Raw genomic sequence first — 6,357 nt, forward strand, 5'->3', positions numbered from 1 at the left:
AAATTTACTAGGCAACTGGAAAAGAGACTGACTTCAATAATTCACATATCCTAGGTCATGACAGCATAACTTGAACATAGACTGAGAAGAGACAGGGGGAACACACATATGAACATTTTATAGAAAAATATATTATAAATTGCTACTATTGGAAAAGACAATAAAATTCTTGCTTTTTCTGTATGCACCATGTCACCGTGATTTCATGTTACTAGTGCACAAGCGGTGCCTGAGATAAATGGACATTCAGTAAACATTTCCTTCAAAATGCTTTCAATGGAATTATGTTAATTAATGCATAATGGGTTTATTATTGTTATTTTTGAATGACTACAACATTCTTGACCATTCAGTTTTAATATCTAATATGCTAAACACTGATAAATTCAAACCTGCTTACACGTACCACTTTAGGAACTTAAATATATTTTAAGAATATAAATAAATATAGAGACAAGAAAATTTGTGAAACTCTGAATTGAATGGGGAGTGCACACACTATGTCAGTGAACATTGTTGGTTGCCAGAATTACATCCCCCGATTTCCTTTCCCATTCCTGCTAATGCTGTGGTTTTTGGTATGCATTTCTGCATCACCCATCCCTAATCTTTATGAACCCTGATTCCTAGACATCTGTTCAAGAGAGAATATGCAATTTATTTAAGGTGAGCAAGAAAAAATGATAAATAAATTTAGAAATTTCTGGAAAAAGTATTTCATTTGTATTTAAAGAGCTGTACAAAAAATAATAATAACAGGACAAGGTAGACAGACTCTTTCCATTTGGTCTGGCAACAGCCATCAGATAAATGAAGAAGGAGGCCTAGAAGTACATGTGAGCATTTTGGAGGAACAAGAAATCTGTTGTGATGAGCTTTCTTTTACCAGTCCACCACAGGCAGTAGCACCAGCTTTCTGTGCTCCACAGGGCTCTCTCACCCATTTTGATAAAGCTCACTTACTGAGATATAATACCAAAAATGTTTATGCCATCTAGAAGATTTGTCTGAGCCACAATGGCCTCAAACACCCAATTCCCAAGGGTACAACATTTGACAATCCTGTTCATTATGGTGTTAAGCATCAAAGATTGTTGGAAGCCTTCAATCTGTTGCTGAGGATTGAATTCTGAAGGGTTGGTGAAGATTGCACATGCGAAATTCTTTGAGGAAATCCTCATTGATCCACTCCACAAACCTATTAAAAGAAATCCTGACACTCAGCAGATCAGTTCACAAGCACTGGGAGATGTTCAGTTTGACTCTGCAGGTTGCGAGATTCTTCGCTCTTACAAACAGCTTCAAATTCTCCCACATTAATGGTGATTTCTCCAGCTTGGAGAAAGCAAAATATGTTAGTGTGATGTTCATAAACTTCATATCTAATAAAAACTTGACCCAGTCATATCTGCTTAAAGATGTTATTTTTCTGTTAATTCTAGCCTGCAGATTACTTCATGAATGTTTGTTAATTTATGGAAATTAGAGGGCAATAATATTTGAAGATGCTTAGTGATAGTATATTTTGTTTCTACTAAGATGCACTTTTTTGTCTTTATCTTATTAGATAGTTACATGTCAGGATTTAAGACATGGTATAATGGTGTAAAATCAAATTTGTGAAAAAGGAATACTGGAACTAGTCCTGTATAATTATTTGGCACATGTGGTAAAATATACAGCTTCATTGGGATAATACAGAGCTGTCCTCCTGCCTTACCTTAATGTGGCTGGGGAATTTGAAGTTTGGGAACTACTGAATTTTTAAACTGGATTTTGCTTAGCAATTCCTTGTAAAAGTGGAAGAAGTCCTAACCCTGTGTCATGGTCATGTAGAAAAGTGTGAGCTCAACTAAAGCCTACATTTTAGTCCAGTGTTCCATCTGTGCAATTGCTGCTTCTGAAAGTAAAATAGTTCTCCAAAGGCCACCATAGTCATAAGAATAATCCTGTTTCAAGTAGTTTCTCTTACCAATGAGACAAATCTAGTTTAACCTAAACAAAATTTGCTAAGACTCCACAGTCTTTATGTAAATTCACTAAAGTATAAAAGCTGATTCAGACCTTTGGGTCCATGGAATCTAGAATTCTGAATTTGTTGTACAGAACTCAAAAGCAATGTTTACACCAGTATATTTTGAAACCAATGAGAATGGATCATTAGATAATTATTTCCCTTACGGTTGGTAAGCCAATAACAAATGCTAGGGTGGGAAGCTGGTAAGACAGTGGTCATTCAAAAAATACCATTAAATATGAGGATAGATACTTGGAGCACAGCACGAGTCTAGGCCCCAGATGGGACTGACTGACTGATGGCTGCTGTGTGAGCCACTGCCAGGGAAGCCACTCTACAGCCAACATGTCCAGCAAAAACAATGACAAGTTCCCAACAACCTGCCACAGTTGTAGAATCTGATCAAGCGGGACCCACTGTCCTACATCAAGGAGTTTCTACAGAAGTATAATCACTATAAACCCAATGTGGAGATTTTCAAATAAACCCAGCAAAGAACTGGCAGAGTTGGTGATGTTTATGGCATAGATTGGTCACTGCTAAGTAACTTTCACTACCTAGTAACTTTCACTACCTAAGTAACTTTCTTCAAGAACTGAAAGATATTCTCTCCTACAACCAGATCTCGGATCCAGAGCTTTGAATGACATTTTGCAAAGTTTTCATCTGGCTGAGAACTAAGAATCTCATAAATCCACCAAGTTTACTAGAGTTCTTTTTTGAGCTTTTGGTTGCCATGCTAAGCTTCTGCAAAAGACTTTATACACACATATTATAATTGATATCAAGAATATAAATGAAAAACACAAGAACAATACAGTGCATATAGTTTTGCAGAATTTTATGTATACCACGTTAAGAGATAGCAATGCAACTACAGCCAAGATGTCTTTGGACGTGATGATAGAACTCGACAGAAGGAATACCTAGAATGATGCCAAAACTGTTAATGTTATCACAACTGCATGTTTCTCTAATGTCACCAAGATCTTAGTTGTTGCTTTGAAATTCTTCCTTGAGAGAGATGAAGATGAGAAACAGGACAGTGACTCAGAATATGAAGGTGAAGTTCCCACAGCAAGAGACCTGCTAGTGAAGTATGCTACAGGGAAGAAGAGCTCCAAAAACAAGAAAAGTTTGGAAAAGGCAATGAAAGTTCTCAAGAAACAAAAGAAGAAGAAAAAAAGTCAGAGGTGTTTAACTTTTCAGTCATTCACTTGATTCATGATCCCCAAGATTTTGCAGAAAAACTACTAAAACAGCTAGAGAACTCTAAGGAAAGGTTTGAAGTGAAGAGGATGCTCATGATTCTCATCTCCAGATTGGGGGAATTCATGAACTTTTTCTCTTCAACTTTTGTCCATTCATGCAGAGGTTTCTGCAGCCCCACCAAAGAGAGGTAACAAAGATTCTTCTGTTTGCTGCTCAGGCCTCTCATCACCTCGTACTCCGAGAGATCATTCAATCATTGCTCATGACCATGGCCAACACTTTTGTTACTGACAAGAATTCTGGGGAAGTCATGACAGTAGGAATCAATGCTATAAAAGAGATAAAAACTCAATATCCTAACAGCTTGATGTCCTCTCGCCATGACTGAAGAACTCCTCCAAGACCTGGCTCAATACAAGATACACAAAAATAAGAATGTAATGATGTCTGCTAGAACTCTGATTCAGCTCTTCCAAACACTGAACCCTCAGATGTTGCAGAAGATTCTTATATAAACCTACAGAAGCCTCTTTTGAAGCAAGAGTACAAGAATATGGCTAATTGAATGCTAAAGATTACATTCCAGGAGCACAGTTTCTGGAAATTGAGAAAGAAGAGAAGACTGAAAATGATGAAGATGGATGGGAAAGTACCAGTCTTATTGAGGGGGAGGATGCTGAATGTGAGTGGGTTGACGTGCACCACTCTTCTGATGAAGAGCAAGAAATTTTCAAGAAGCTGAACAGTATGCCCATCGAGGAGTGGAAAGCCAAACCTGCAGCACTAGTTCAGGTTTAGCTCAGGAAAACTTTCAGAAAATCCAAATGAGGAAAGAACTTGATGCTGCCCAAAAAAGAAAATACATTACAGTAGACAGTGATGAGCAGCCCAGGGTTGAATTACTTTCTCTTTGACCACACCTTTATGAAAAGTCAAAGTCTGACAAGGAGACAAGACTAGCACCTGCTGTCTGGAAAGACAGATCAAAAGGAATTTGTGAGCAAGAAAACCAAAAATGAAACCATTTTCTAGTTCCACAAATAAATAGAAGAAAAAGCAGAACTTTATGATGATGCAGTATAGCCAGAATATCCGGTCAAAATAAAAGGGTTCCTTCCATGAAAAACTGCTAGCCCTATGAGATGCACTTTTGAAAAAGAGGAAAAGGATGAAGTAACTTCTAAGCAGGTTTTTCATTTCAAGGAGAATGACAAATTTGTGTCAATACTTTGAAAATTAGTAAATCAAGAATATTTGCTTAAAATCCAGAAGCACGGTATTGTAACAACCATGGTAAACTTGGTAGTAGTTTGGTGTTTTAATTTGGAGATGGGTAATGGTGGGAATGTTTAAAATGCAAACTGTGGTGATATTATAAAATCATTTTCACTTAAACATTCATGTAAAATAAATTATTGAGGACCTAATAAGTGTCATTCTAGGTATAAAATTAAATGAGCCACAGCCAGTTCTCAATTTGTGGGGTGAGGGGAGGCAGTTGTTACATGTGTGTGTATAGTGCATTGTACATAGCTCTCTTGCAGAGATAGGTTCATGTTTCTGTGGGGTCACTGAGCCTTATGGACTAACTCTGCAAGGATGGGAGTTATATATTCTCTTAAAACAAAACAGGACAAAGTTACAAGAGTAAGAGGTTCTTACTTATAAATAGGCTTACTTGCTGAAAACAGGTCCCTGCTGTACAGACTTTGGGTAGACAATTTACCTCTTTAGTCTATCCAAAGGATTTCAATATTTTTTAGTGCTATGTAAAGGATGTTTTCTTCAGACCTCATTTTATAAAATTGCCTTAAGTATAAATAATAATCTTGAAATATCTTTGGTTCATCATTTGATCTGTATGATCTTCATGTTGGTTTCTTCAGTTTCCTTGGACCCTGTCATATTTTCAACTGATTGTTTGTCTTGTCCTCAATACAGGGTTCTAATATCAAATAGGTTAAAAAATAAGTATGAGGTAAGAAAATTAAAGTCAGTTGTGGTCAAATATTTAACATACTTATCTGTTACACTGGTTGGTAACCATTATAAATTATAAATCCTCCAATTCCTATTATATGGCCAGATTCTGGTCACCTTTTCTTAACCCAAATTCCATTAATGTGTGTGTGCTTTGTTATAGCTTGGATATGAAGTGTCCCATAAAACGTCTGTTAATAGACCAGTATTCAAATTTGAATGATTCGATTTTGAAAGTTTAAACCTAATCAGTCCATCCAACTGCTGTGAATAACTAACTGGGTGTTAACTGTAGAGGGGGCAATGACTGGAAGAGATATGTCACTGGGGATGTGCTCTGGAAGCTTTCATTTTCACAGTGAACCCTTTTACTCCTTCTCTTCTCCTCTCTCTCTCTCTCTCTCTCTCTCTCTCTCTCTCTCTCTCTCTGCTTTCTGTGTAAAGCTATGCCACTCCACCTCTTCCTTCTACCATCATGCCCTAACCTCAGGCCCAGAGCAAAGGAGCCCACTGAACCTGGGCCAAATCACTGAAACTATCATCTCAAAATGAACATGTCTTCCTTCAACTGATTCTTTTCAGGTACTTTTGTCATGTTAATACATAACTAATTAACAGAAATTGTTACCAAGAAGTGGGGTTGTTGCCCTGACTAACCTGACAATACAGATTCAGAGCATTTGGGACATGGTTTTAGGGAGCAATTTGGAAAACTCTGGAGTTGCAAACCAGACTCAGAAAGTCAAAGGTCAAATGTTTTCTTTCATATGTGGAAGCTACACCAAAACAACGGGAAAAAGTGAGAGGGAAATCCCCATGAAAGTAGAACATTGGAGCAGAAGAAGGACTGAAGGGGAAGGAGGAGAAATGGGAAAAGGAGGAATGAGAGGAATGATAGAATTACACCTTTATGAATACCTATGAAACACTCATTTAAAAAAATGGATAAATAAATAAATAGAAGGAAATCCACTGAAATATAGGAAGGAAATTATGATGAGTGGGAAGTGGAGGAAAAGAGGAAGTCCTGGGGGCTAAAATGGAGCAAATTATATTCCTTGCATGTATGATAATGCAAAAATGAACACCACTATTATGTATGATTATAGTGCACTAATAAAACATTTTGAAAAAGTCAATTGAGATCT

The 6,357-nt window shown here is 37.0% G+C and overlaps 1 pseudogene across 1 annotated transcript; it reads left to right on the forward strand.

The window, feature by feature from the left end:
• Window positions 1-2,362: 2,362 nt before the first annotated feature.
• Window positions 2,363-4,406, forward strand: LOC306637758 (protein SDA1 homolog; annotated as a pseudogene). Its single transcript has 2 exons — window positions 2,363-2,651; window positions 2,762-4,406. The product of its transcript is annotated as a protein SDA1 homolog (transcript).
• Window positions 4,407-6,357: the final 1,951 nt, after the last annotated feature.

The sequence above is a fragment of the Sciurus vulgaris genome (genome assembly GCF_902686455.1).
Source record: "Sciurus vulgaris genome assembly, chromosome: 10".
Lineage (NCBI taxonomy): Eukaryota > Metazoa > Chordata > Mammalia > Rodentia > Sciuridae > Sciurus > Sciurus vulgaris.